The sequence below is a fragment of the Rhinolophus sinicus genome, linkage group LG02, assembly GCF_036562045.2.
Source record: "Rhinolophus sinicus isolate RSC01 linkage group LG02, ASM3656204v1, whole genome shotgun sequence".
Taxonomy (NCBI): domain Eukaryota; kingdom Metazoa; phylum Chordata; class Mammalia; order Chiroptera; family Rhinolophidae; genus Rhinolophus; species Rhinolophus sinicus.
Window position 1 is genome coordinate 190,520,918 of NC_133752.1, and position 13,520 is coordinate 190,534,437.

General features: G+C 52.0%; 1 long non-coding RNA gene across 1 annotated transcript; it reads left to right on the forward strand.

The window, feature by feature from the left end:
- Positions 1-8,013: 8,013 nt before the first annotated feature.
- Positions 8,014-13,172, forward strand: LOC141570165 (uncharacterized). Its single transcript, XR_012494108.1, has 3 exons — positions 8,014-8,785; positions 9,135-12,295; positions 12,951-13,172. It is a non-coding gene; the product is annotated as an uncharacterized LOC141570165 (long non-coding RNA).
- Positions 13,173-13,520: the final 348 nt, after the last annotated feature.

Consider the following 13,520-nt stretch of genomic DNA (forward strand, 5'->3'; position numbering starts at 1 on the left):
ACTCTTGACATCTGTTCTGCTCCCAATTTGAGTTGAGATATGTTAAAGAAAAATCCCAAAGCTTCACTTTGAGCTAATGCAGTGGCCAACTCCCATTCCCCATGACAGAACCCAAATTTTATTCAGACAGCCATGCTCCCTTTAGGGCTGTGTGATTTAGATACGATTGGTCCCAACTGCAGCCCCAGGGTGTACAAACTGTTTTAACCAATCATGGCACTACTATTCTCTCCTATGATTGGCTTATGTAGGGACATGTGCCCAAAATGTGACAGCCATCCTGTGACCACGAGGGGAGCAGCTAACAAGGAAGGTGGTGTGGATGCAGAGCACACAGAAAAAACCCTGCTGAGGTCACGGCACTGCTGAATTATCCAGCCTGCAGCGGCCCCGCCTCAAAACCTCACCTTTTGGGGCATAATAAATCCTATAACTGATTAAAGCAGTTGAGTCGAGCTTCCTGTGACTTGGCACTGGAGGACATTGTTAATTTCTCCAGCCCAGCATCCAGTTCTTCTTCTGCTAAAATAGCCTCCGTTTTCCATGGGGGACCACCCTGCCCCTACTCTAATCCCCTTTGGTTCAGTTGAGCTCACTCTTTTCCTGACTCCAGGCTCCTGAACTGAGCCTGGCCAATCAGAGCACAGACTTTCCCAGACCCCAGGGAATGGATTCACACAAGACCCAGGTCTAGCCATCTGCATATTTCATCCCTCTGCCCCTCAGCTCCCAGAGGGAGAGATTGGTTCAGGGATAGACGAACTCCCTATTCCTGGACTTTTAAGGGGCAGAACTGACGGGATTCCCACTGGAGGGCAGGCAGATCTGAAGGCGGGAAGGAGTGAGGGGGTGCACAGAAGCTTCAAGCATCCCTTCTGTGACTTCCATCCTGGAGAGTGTGCTTATGTGGGAGTGGGGGGGTGTGGGGGGGATTGTCTTTACAGAAACATGGAGCTAAGTCCTTCTCCTAATAAGGGTTACGAACCTGAACTCTTTTTTAAGCGTTTTTTTTTGTTTTTGTTTTTTTTTCAGAAACATAGCAGAAAAAGTGAGTATATCATCTATAAAAATGGCATAAAGAACAATACAATGCACCCCAGCACACACACCACTAGCTCAAGAAAGAAAACATTGCAGTGTCTTGAAGCATTGACGGCATTCTCCTCTCCCCAGTGGCGGCATCAACTGCTCTAAATTTCATGTTTGTTACCACTTGCCTTGGTTTGTTGTATTACCCCTGAGGTATGTGTCCCTAAATATGTGTCCCGTTTTATCTCTTGTGATCCTAGGTAATGGAGACATGCTGAATACATTCTTCCGTAATTTTACGTTCTGGGCCAGTATTATGGATTTTACGTCCATACGTGTTGATGCGGCTTGGCTGTCTTCATGCTCCTACCTTTCTGCGCAGTCTCTATTTTATGAGTGTACCTTTCAGTCTGTTTCTCCACTGGCTTGCTGAGGAACGACTGATTGTTTCTAAGGTTTCTTATGAACTACGATTCTATGAACCCTCGGAAACGTTTCCTGGTGTACGTAGGAAAGCATTTTCTCGGGTAAGTACTTAGCACTGGGACTCATAGGGAGTATGCTCCCATTCACTTTGCCAAGTGAGGCCAAAAATTCTGCAGGACGGTTGTACGACTTACCCACGCGCGGACAGTCAAGGGAGTTCCCACTCTCCGCTCTGTGGCCAACGCCGTCCTTGTTCGAATGCTTCCCTTTGTCCAGTCTGTGTGAAGTGGTTTCGTACTCTGTGAGCCTGTTCATGCTGTCGCTGGTGTGTCTGCAGCTGTACTGACCTCCTGAGGACAGGAGGCTCTTCTGTTCTGAGATGCCCTGGAATCGGCAGCCGCCTGGATTCAGAGGGGGGTTTCCTTCCTGTGAAGGGACAGTTTCTCTGCTGCCCCTTGAATGGTTTCTGGGAAGATGGGCCTGCTCTCCCCTGGACATGTGGTCACTGCAGGTGAAGAACCTCAGCCCGGCAGTGCTTTCCCCTCTGGGGAGGCCGTTCAGACAGCGGGCTGCTCCAGGCCCGGGTTCCACGGTCACCCACCTGGGAGGACTGCGCTCTGCTCTGCAGGGCACGTTCTCTGCCTTTAGTGCTCGGGCTGGGGAGCGGTTGGCTCAAGCTTTGGGCAGCTGCTGTCGATTGAGCACACTCTCAGGGGTCCAGCTCCCTTGCGGTGGGGAACTCAGCTTGAAGGCCTCCCAGGTGTGGAAGGTGGGCCTCACATTCAGGGGCCGTGGGCTCAGGAGACAAAGCCATTGCCAGCACCACCTTCCCTAACGGCTGCTGGTGCCACCCGCCCTCCTTGCCCCCTTATTCTACCCCCATGCTTAGGCCTCCTGTGCAATGGCCCCTGGGTTACCCCACCCAGGCAGAGTTATCGCAGACAGCTGTAGCTGGGTCTCCGTGATCCTAGAAATTGGGGTCAAGTGGGGCAGCACAAGCAAATGGTCAATACCAGGTATCAAATGCTGGCTTAGGAGCAATGCAAGCAAACAAATGTGTGATCCTGGATGGAGAAAAAGTTGCGTCTAGGTCAATATTGGGACGAATAGCAAAACTCAAATGTTGGCTATGCATTACATAATAATATAGGGCTGCCAGATGAAATAAGGCTGCCCAGCTAAGTGTGGATCTCTGATCAACGACAAATAATTTCTTACCATAAATACATCCCATGGAATAACTGGGATACACTTATACTAAAAAATGATGTGTTGTTTATTGGCACTCTACATTTAAATGGCTGTCCTCTGTTTTAATTTACTAAATCAAGCAGCCCTATCATATTATTGCATAATGTAAAACCCCCTGACAGTGATAATAGCACTGGAATTACCCAGAGCGATGCCCATCTTCCTACGAGACACCCCGGGAAGTACTGAGGGGTAAGGCGCCCAAATGCCCGTGACTTACTCTCAGATGGTTCAGCAGAAATATGAAGAGTAATAATGAAATTAATAACAAGCAGTGGTACAGCACATGTGGCAAAATGCTGACCAACGGTGATTGTAGAGATAACGAGGCAAACGGTACTCGATAGACGCAGCACCTCTAACATTTGCATGAAGCTGCATAGCTGAGAATGAAGCGCAGGACAATTCCCCCACGACCTGTCTTTGTGGCCTGATTTTCTATGACTCCATCCATGGCAGCCGCACCAAAGCGCTGCTGTGTGCCGATCTACTCTTGGGGGCTGGTGAAGTGCATTATGGCCCACCCACAGGGTGGCACACCACGGACCATGAAGGAGAAGGGGAGGGACATTTGAACCCACTGGTTAAAAAGATGCCCAGAAGTTATTAATTGGGTTGAATGTTCCGTGTCATGTTATTAATATGGAACCTGTGTAAAGTAGGATGCTTTCATGCACATTTCAAAGGATATTGCTCCACACGCACGTGGGCATTCACACACGTATGTTAGGTGTGTGCATGAGCTCTCTCCTGCAACGACCCCCGGGGAGCTGTTGACACAGATTCCCTGGAGACGGGCCCAGTGGAGCAGGTAGGCTTTTGCTTTCCCTTTGACTCTTTCTGTGTAATTGGCATTCCTACCAACACAGATTCAGTGCAGTTTGGCGTGGCCCCGGCTCACAGCGCTTTTCATGGCTGAGCTCCACCTCACACCAGCCCCGTGCAGCAGGCTGCAAAGTTTGCATTTTACGGGTGACAAAGGGGAGTCACAGAGAGATTAAGTAATTTGCTTAAAGATGTACAGCAAGTCAGGAGTGGCATTCCATAGTGTAACGCAGGAGTCGACTCCTGGAAGTTCTTGGATTCATGAGGCCGAAAACAGACAACGAAGCCGTAGGTAAAGGATTCATACCAGAGTTATATTCTCAAGGCAGCTGGTTGAGACACAGGAATTAGCGTCCGCCAGCGCTGCAACATCTGCGCTTGCTAACATAGGCACGCAGTTATATAGCTTAGAGAACAATGGTCGCTCACAGCCAGCTGGTTACATGGGGAGAGAGGGGGCGTCCAGGGGGGTCTGCGCATGCACGGTCTACAAGCCGAGCCAGTATTTTCCCACGTGAGGCCGAGAGCCTGGCTCCACTGCTCTCCTGGCCGTGTCCCAACACATAGTTCCCACTTTTACCTACTATGTGACACTGTCTCTTCACGTGTTATTTTTAGTTTTAATCTATTTAAAAAATTCACTGCAATGTTCTGTTACAGGACATTTCTTTATTTCTTTACATGATTTTTTCTTTTTAACAGAAGAAACAAATAGCCTACGAGGAATTGCTTCATTATCGGTAATTCTTATGGTTCGCTGGTTGCTTCCATCCCTCACTGACCACAGCCTGATGGGAGGCACAGGTGAGGGAAGAACATGCCTTTGGGAGTCACGTGACCCCCATTCTCACCCCAGCTCTGCATGAATGGCAGCGTGATCTCGGTCAGGCCCCTCAGGCCTCCTGGCCGCAGCCTCTGTCTGCAGAGTTAGGATGGTGCTGACCTCCACAGCCCTCCTGCACAAAGAGCCTTTGGCTCTCTCCAGTCTATTTTTGCCTGCCACCTCTCCCAGGGACCTGTGGGCCTGAGCTAATTTCCCTGGCTGGCCCCAATCCAGGCACTCAGGTGCAGAGGACCAAGCTAATGAGGCCAAGGTCATGGGCCAGTTATCAGTTCTTGGAGGAATCGTGGCTCTGTCGCCGGACTGCAGCTCCCCCACCGGTCATGGGCTCAGCACAGGCGGATCCCGGGGGATGAAGACACGAAGCTGCCCCTGCGAGTCATCACGTCCAGTGGGAGTCGCTCAGTGCCCGGGTCCCCATCACCCTTTGTGGCTGCAGTGTGTCCCCAAGTCACACTGACAAGCAAGGGACCTGAGGAGTATGTGGAGTGGGGGCAGGGAGAGGACCAGGTGGTTTATCAGGTGCGGCCCCCTGCCTGCAAGCAGACCCAGCCCTGGTCAAGCTGGGAAGATGGGGACCACTTCTGCTTCTGTGAAGCTACAGTGGAGGAACGTCCACATTCCCCCAGGGGGCCCACTGCACGGCTTCCCTCTCTGTGAGGCACGTTCATCTTCCTACTCAGGGGTGATGTACACAGGCCTTCCCCTCTTACAGTTCTGTCAGCCACAGGTCTGCGGTTGTCCGTTTTGTTCACTGCCGCACCCCTGACACCTAGATCAGTGCCTGGCATGCATACAGTAGGAGCCCAATAAACACTGTGTGAGGCAATCCGTTCACCTTTGTCCTAGAGAGAGACTTTGGACTCCGTCTGAAACAGCGTCACCTATGAGGTCTGCGTGGTTGTTTCCAAATAGCCGTGTTCCAAAGGGTCAGGAGAAGCTTGAAACCGAGTGAAGGCTGTAGGAAGAAGGAAAAATTCCTTTCACAGTGTGCTACCGTCCCTCAGTTTCAACATTTTTGAAACTTGGAGATTTTTTACTCCAGGGTTTTCTCAGTTCTGTTCAGTGACTGCTTGCTACTAATTATTATATTATGTTATTAATTTTTAATGAACTTCTTACCATCATCCAGGATTGGAACTAAGCCCAAGTATCGATTCATTAAATTTTCATAGCGACGCTATAATTGGACAGTACCATTATTCCCATTATGCACGTGAAGAAACTAAGGCAGACCAAGATGCAGCCATTTGCTGAAACTTACATGGACAGGACGCGCTGTGGCTCCATCCACCTCCAGACCCACCTCCCTCCTCGCGCTGGTGGCACTCAGGACCGCCTGTGCCGGCCAGTGTCTATCTCCCAGGTGCTTCTGAGCACAGAGTCAGGATTAACCCGGTGTGGGTTATACCGTCTGGTGCGGCCACACCACCAATCCTGCTCCGCAGTGACAGGGAACGAAATGTGGAAACCGGCAGCAGCCTCAGTGAGGCTCCTGCGAATCGTGCTGAGTGTAGAAAGGCCATCCCCCAGCGTGTCATACTGGGTGAGTCCATCACGTCACATTCTTGCAGGACAAGGTCGTAGACCTGAAGCTTAGATCAGGAATGCTGAGGGCTAAGGAGGCGTGGAGGTGGGAGGGAGGGACGTGTGTCTCCACAGGGATCCTGTGGTGCAAGGGTTGTGTCTGGACTCCATCTGTGTCAACATACTGGTTGTGCCATGGAGGGGCAGGCCAAGGAAGCAGCATTTGGTGCAATGAAATATGATTAGCCGCCGAGAGCTCCAAAGGAGGAACTGGCTGGTTGTGTGCTAAAGGTGTGTGTGTTTGCATATATCGCATTTATATGTTTATCTGCCACATTTGACATTTTTGGGAGAGGCCCCCATTGAGGGAAACTGGGCAGAGGCTACATGGGATCTCTCTGTATTACTGGGGACAGCTGCAAAATAAAAGGCTTCATGGTCCAAAAGAAGGACGCAACTCCTGCCCTCAGGGAGCTCATGTCTAGGGAATGAGACCTCACCCCACACGCCCAGGTCACTTCCGGACATCACGGTGGGGTGACAGGGGCGACCCCAGCCCAGCAGACACGGAGGGCTTCCGATGCAGCCACGGTGGAGCTGAGTCCTCAAGGGGTAGCAGGTGAGAGCGGGGGAGGCCATCGCAGGCAGGCAGGACAGCGTGAGCAAGTGGGGCGCTTGGGCTCTCTTCCCGCAAAGTCACCCCCGGGCCAACCAGATCTCAGACCGTCCCATTGCAAAAGCGCATAATGCGGGCTATTGCCCAACTGGCACATGAGAATTGTAGGTGGTGGACAAAATTATCCTCCTTCAGTCCTTTTCAACCTTTGGTGCCTGCTGCTCTTAGCTGCAGAGCCCCATCAGAGGAGTAAACGCATGAAGATTCCTTTGTGAACATCACACCAGGGGCCGGGCGCCTTTATTCAGCCTGACAACATCATCTTTCACATTCAATTTAGTAAAAAAGCAGATGTCAATGCTCTTTCTGTTAAGAGACCATTTCTTTCTAAAACACCGGGGTTCTTTTCTGCATAGGCTTAGCCCTGCTTTAGGAGTATATATGATGGCAGCTTAGTGGTGGAAAGAGTGAGGGTTTGGGGGCCAGAGAACCCTGCATTTGAATCTCAATTCTACCACTTACTAGCTATGGGCTTGACCTTCAGCCTCTGAGTCTTAGTCCATTCATCTCTATGATGAGACTAATTGTACTAAACAGGCCAGTGATACCAAATACACACGACTATGGTGGGTATAACGAGAAAACATTTGCCAAAGAACCTAGTGTAATGCCTGACGCGTAGTAAGCACTCGGTAAGTGCCTCGTTATCGTCAGCAGTAATTCTAGCTCAGGTAAGAAATGAGAGCTACGCACCCTTCACTGTGCTCTGGGAATAGTGCCATGAGTTCCGGGGCTTTGCTTGGATCAGCCAGGATAGTCTAGTGTTGCTGCAGTAACAAACACCCCCAAAGCTCAGTGCTTTCCGACAACAAAGGTTACTCCCTGGTATTGATACATCCCCCCCAGAGATCTGGTGCAGTTCTGCTCCTCCGCTTCCTTCCTGAACCCAGGACAATGGAGCGGCCCCTCTCTGGAACACTGCTGGCAGAGGAAAAGGGTCTCGTATCAGCATGAAGTGCTGTGGATTAGAATTGACACACGTTACTGTCCATGTGTCACAAGTCCGTGGTCAGAGCCGGTTACAGGTTCCCACCCAACCATAAGGAGGACGGGAAGAATAATCCTCCCAGGCGTCTACATGCAGGGAAACCAGAAAACATAGCCAACAGCCCCAGGGGCTACACACTGCTTTGAGAACTGCGCAGCCCAGAGGAAGGCTGCACAGTGGGAGGGAGGCAGGAGGCAGAGGGGGCCAGGAGGACACAGAGGGCCTGGCATGGAGTGTGATCCCAGGTCAACGTGCAGGGCTGAGGCTGGAGGAGCACTGGGCGCCTTTCTCATCAGAACCCGACCCAAACTCACCCTGGCCCCCTGTTCTGCAGGCCAATAGCCAGCCCTGCTAGGGCGGAGTCCCCACTCTCAGTGTGGATGGTGAAGCTGGATGTGACCTGTTTCCCTGGCCCTCAGCTGAGGGGCAAGGCACAGTCACACAACACTGTTTCTCTGCACCCACCCCTGTGCTCTGCTGGACTCCAGGACCTACTGAATCTTCTAATAGCCTCGGGAGCCCCCAGGGAGTGTGTGGTGTGCTCTCACCCTGGCCCTCTCCGCTCCTTCCTGGTGCAGCCACCAGCCTCTCCCTGCTCTGGCTCCTGCATCTCCTGTTACTGCTGACGTCAAAAGCAGCAGCCCTGCCGGTATTGTCCTCAAGGTCCCTGGGCTGCAGACGTGCCGCTCCAACACCAGTGATGTTTGTGCTGACAGTGCCACCTCCCGTCCCGGCACAGCCTGCTGGCAACGGCCAGGGCTCCGCCTGGAGTCCTTGCCAGAGGATTCGGCGTGAGTCCTAGCCCAGGGAAGCTTGCTCGAGGGGCCGACACTGCAGTTCCAGCAGTGTCCTTCATGATCCATACTCTGTGCAGCGAGAACTGTGTGACCCTGGGCAAGTCACTGCCCTCTCAGGGCCTCAGTTTTTCACCAGATAAATGAAGCTAGGGTATCCTGCCCTGCTGGACCCTGCCGGACTGTGAGACCCAAGGAGGACCCGAGTAGTGGCAGGAGGAGTGCCTCAGTAGGTGTGAGAGGTGAAGGGAGGCAAAGCAGGATTGCAAACAGAGAGACCAGACAGGAAGTGGGGTGAACTGGAATCTCAAGCTGGCCACCCAGACCCAGCTCAGGCTGCTGAGCAGATGTGAGGGTATTACCGGCGCCCTGGGTTCCTGCGATCTCCCAGGATGGCAACCCAGAGCAATCACCACAAGGCAGTTCAGGTAAGAGGCAAAAGTTTACTAGCTTGTGCACAAGGGAACCAACACCGAGAAAGGAAAGGTTGGGTGACTCCTGGAGAGAAGTTGGGGCAGGGTTTTCAAGGGAGCGCGGCGGGGCAAAAGCTACGTCCAGGCCGAGGTTTCTTGGCGCCTGCGCAGTGCGACACATGCGTCTTCATGTGTCGCATGTGTCACTAGCACAGTAATTCTCCACCCCTAGGTGTGATTTTTAGTATTAATACTTAAATTAGGGAAGGTCTCTTTAGGGACACTCTTGGGCCTCCCTGTGCATGTGCGGTGATAGCGTCCTGGTTGCTGGTATGCGGATCTTTCTGGTTTGCCTCCTCCCAAGGCTCCTGGACGCTGACCGGTGGTGACCTCGGGCAGACGTTCCTGTGAAACAGGTCAGGCTCCAGCAGCGGACCTTTCTGACTCAACAGCAGGAAGTTGCCCTCCTCTTTCAAGGGGCTCCTGTTGCCCATCTCATGTTTAAAGAATTATAGATCATTTTATGTGAAATTTAAATATTGGCAAATAAATCTTTAAATGATGTAGGTACAATGATATATATGCAAACACACACACACACACACACACACACACACACACACACACACAGTGGCTGGTCCCATACAGTGCACAGTTACCAGCCAATTTTCTACTTTGGGGTTTAAGTTGCCAAGTATTTTATTATACCAAATGCTGCTTCTTTCATTTCTTCCTTCTCTTCAACACCTCCATAGTATTTCCTAGTGAGAATGGACCCTGATTTGCCTACTATATCTGAAGGACAACACTATTACCAGGTTTCCTCAATTTCTTTTTTATTAGGAACAATGGTGGGCTGGCAACCAGCTCTGGGGATGACAGTCCCCCTGGGACACTACCCAGCCCAGTACACTCATGTAGTTTGCCTTCCGTGGTCTCCAGTGAGAACCAGATCTACACAGGCTCCTTGATACAGGAAGGTGAGTCAACCATGGCAAACGGAAGGAAGGAGAAGGTGCCTTTCCAGCCACACAGGTCAGTGTGGACCCTGACTTACACGAGCTTAGGTGACAAACTAGAAACCCCGCAGAGGTTTTCTCTCTAAGGCCAATGTGTGTAACAGGCCTGTATCTCTCCCCCTGGAGATCACAAAGGATGTGTAAGCAGCTTGTCGGGGTGAGGTACCAATTCTCACGAGGAACATGAAGAATTCGTTTGCTGTTTGGAAATGCTCTGACCAGTGAGTGTCCCTTGTTCCGCACCATCCATCACTACCTGCCCATCCAACATTCAGGAGACACATTTTATATTGGGGGCCTTGCTTCATTGGAGGAGTCACGGAAGGCTTTGCTGAAAGGGGCACTGGAGCTCACCAAGCGTTGATGAAGATGGGGCTGAGAGTGGCTGAGGCAGAGGAAAATACCTACAAAGTCCTGTGGCTGGGAGGGCGGTCCAAACCCGACCTGAAGTCCAGAATCGGAAGAAGGCCAGCATGAGTTACCGAGGACACTGCTGGAACTGCAGTGTCGGCCCCTCGAGCAAGCTTCCCTGGGCTAGGACTCACGCCGAATCCTCTGGCAAGGACTCCAGGCGGAGCCCTGGCCGTTGCCAGCAGGCTGTGCCGGGACGGGAGGTGGCACTGTCAGCACAAACATCACTGGTGTTGGAGCGGCACGTCTGCAGCCCAGGGACCTTGAGGACAATACCGGCAGGGCTGCTGCTTTTGACGTCAGCAGTAACAGGAGATGCAGGAGCCAGAGCAGGGAGAGGCTGGTGGCTGCACCAGGAAGGAGCGGAGAGGGCCAGGGTGAGAGCACACCACACACTCCCTGGGGGCTCCCGAGGCTATTAGAAGATTCAGTAGGTCCTGGAGTCCAGCAGAGCACAGGGGTGGGTGCAGAGAAACAGTGTTGTGTGACTGTGCCTTGCCCCTCAGCTGAGGGCCAGGGAAACAGGTCACATCCAGCTTCACCATCCACACTGAGAGTGGGGACTCCCGCCCTAGCAGGGCTGGCTATTGGCCTGCAGAACAGGTGGGCCAGGGTGAGTTTGGGTCGGGTTCTGATGAGAAAGGCGCCCAGTGCTCCTCCAGCCTCAGCCCTGCACGTTGACCTGGGATCACACTCCATGCCAGGCCCTCTGTGTCCTCCTGGCCCCCCTCTGCCTCCTGCCTCCCTCCCACTGTGCAGCCTTCCCTCTGGGCTGCGCAGCGGTTCTCAAAGCAGTGTGTAGCCCCTGGGGCTGTTGGCTATGTTTTCTGGTTTCCCTGCATGTAGACGCCTGGGAGGATTATTCTTCCCGTCCTCCTTATGGTTGGGTGGGAATGTGTAACCGGCTCTGACCACGGACTTGTGACACATGGACAGTAACGTGTGTCAATTCTAATCCACAGCACTTCATGCTGATATGAGACCCTTTTCCTCTGCCAGCAGTGTTCCAGAGAGGGGCCGCTCCATTGTCCTGGGTTCAGGAAGGAAGCGGAGGAGCAGAACTGCACCAGATCTCTGGGGGGGATGTATCAATACCAGGGAGTAACCTTTGTTGTCGGAAAGCACTGAGCTTTGGGGGTGTTTGTTACTGCAGCAACACTAGACTATCCTGGCTGATCCAAGCAAAGCCCCGGAACTCATGGTACTATTCCCAGAGCACAGTGAAGGGTGCATAGCTCTCATTTCTTACCTGAGCTAGAATTACTGCTGACGATAACGAGGCACTTACCGAGTGCTTACTACGCGTCAGGCATTACACTAGGTTCTTTGGCAAATGTTTTCTCGTTATACCCACCATAGTCGTGTGTATTTGGTATCACTGGCCTGTTTAGTACAATTAGTCTCATCATAGAGATGAATGGACTAAGACTCAGAGGCTGAAGGTCAAGCCCATAGCTAGTAAGTGGTAGAATTGAGATTCAAATGCAGGGTTCTCTGGCCCCCAAACCCTCACTCTTTCCACCACTAAGCTGCCATCATATATACTCCTAAAGCAGGGCTAAGCCTATGCAGAAAAGAACCCCGGTGTTTTAGAAAGAAATGGTCTCTTAACAGAAAGAGCATTGACATCTGCTTTTTTACTAAATTGAATGTGAAAGATGATGTTGTCAGGCTGAATAAAGGCGCCCGGCCCCTGGCGTGATGTTCACAAAGGAATCTTCATGCTTTTACTCCTCTGATGGGGCTCTGCACATAAGAGCAGCAGGCACCAAAGGTTGAAAGGACTGAAGGAGGATAATTTTGTCCACCACCTACAATTCTCATGTGCCAGTTGGGCAATAGCCCGCATTATGCGCTTTTGCAATGGGACGGTCTGAGATCTGGTTGGCCCGGGGGTGACTTTGCGGGAAGAGAGCCCAAGCGCCCCACTTGCTCACGCTGTTCTGCCTGCCTGCGATGGCCTCCCCCGCTCTCACCTGCTACCCCTTGAGGACTCAGCTCCACCGTGGCTGCATCGGAAGCCCTCCGTGTCTGCTGGGCTGGGGTCGCCCCTGTCACCCCACCGTGATGTCCGGAAGTGACCTGGGCGTGTGGGGTGAGGTCTCATTCCCTAGACATGAGCTCCCTGAGGGCAGGAGTTGCGTCCTTCTTTTGGACCATGAAGCCTTTTATTTTGCAGCTGTCCCCAGTAATACAGAGAGATCCCATGTAGCCTCTGCCCAGTTTCCCTCATGGGGGCCTCTCCCAAAAACGTCAAATGTGGCAGATAAACATATAAATACGATATATGCAAACACACACACCTTTAGCACACAACCAGCCAGTTCCTCCTTTGGAGCTCTCGGCGGCTAATCATATTTCATTGCACCAAATGCTGCTTCCTTGGCCTGCCCCTCCATGGCACAACCAGTATGTTGACACAGATGGAGTCCAGACACAACCCTTGCACCACAGGATCCCTGTGGAGACACACGTCCCTCCCTCCCACCTCCACGCCTCCTTAGCCCTCAGCATTCCTGATCTAAGCTTCAGGTCTACGACCTTGTCCTGCAAGAATGTGACGTGATGGACTCACCCAGTATGACACGCTGGGGGATGGCCTTTCTACACTCAGCACGATTCGCAGGAGCCTCACTGAGGCTGCTGCCGGTTTCCACATTTCGTTCCCTGTCACTGCGGAGCAGGATTGGTGGTGTGGCCGCACCAGACGGTATAACCCACACCGGATTAATCCCTGACTCTGTGCTCAGGAGCACCTGGGAGACAGACACTGGCAGGCACAGGTGGTCCTGAGCGCCACCAGCACGAGGAGGGAGGTGGGCCTGGAGGTGGACGGAGCCACAGCGCGTCCTGTCCATGTAAGTTTCAGCAAATGGCTGCATCTCGGTCTGCCTTAGTTTCCTCACGTGCATAATGGGAATAATGGTACTGTCCAATTATAGCGTCGTTATGAAAATTTAATGAATCGATACTTGGGCTTAGTTCCAAGCCTGGCTGATGGTAAGAACATTAAAAATTAGTAACATAATAATTAGTAGCAAGCAGTCACTGAACAGAACTGAAAAAACCCTGAAGTAAAAAATCTCTAAGTTTCAAAAATGTTGAAACTGAGGGACGGTAGCACACTGTGAAAGGAATTTTTCCTTCTTCCTACAGCCTTCACTCGGTTTCAAGCTTCTCCTGACCCTTTGGAACAGGGTTATTTGGAAACAACCAAGGAGACCTCATAGGTGACGCTGTTCCAGACAGAGTCCAAAGCCTCTCTCTAGGACAAAAGTGAACGGATTGCCTCAAACAGTATTTATTGGGCTCCTACTGTA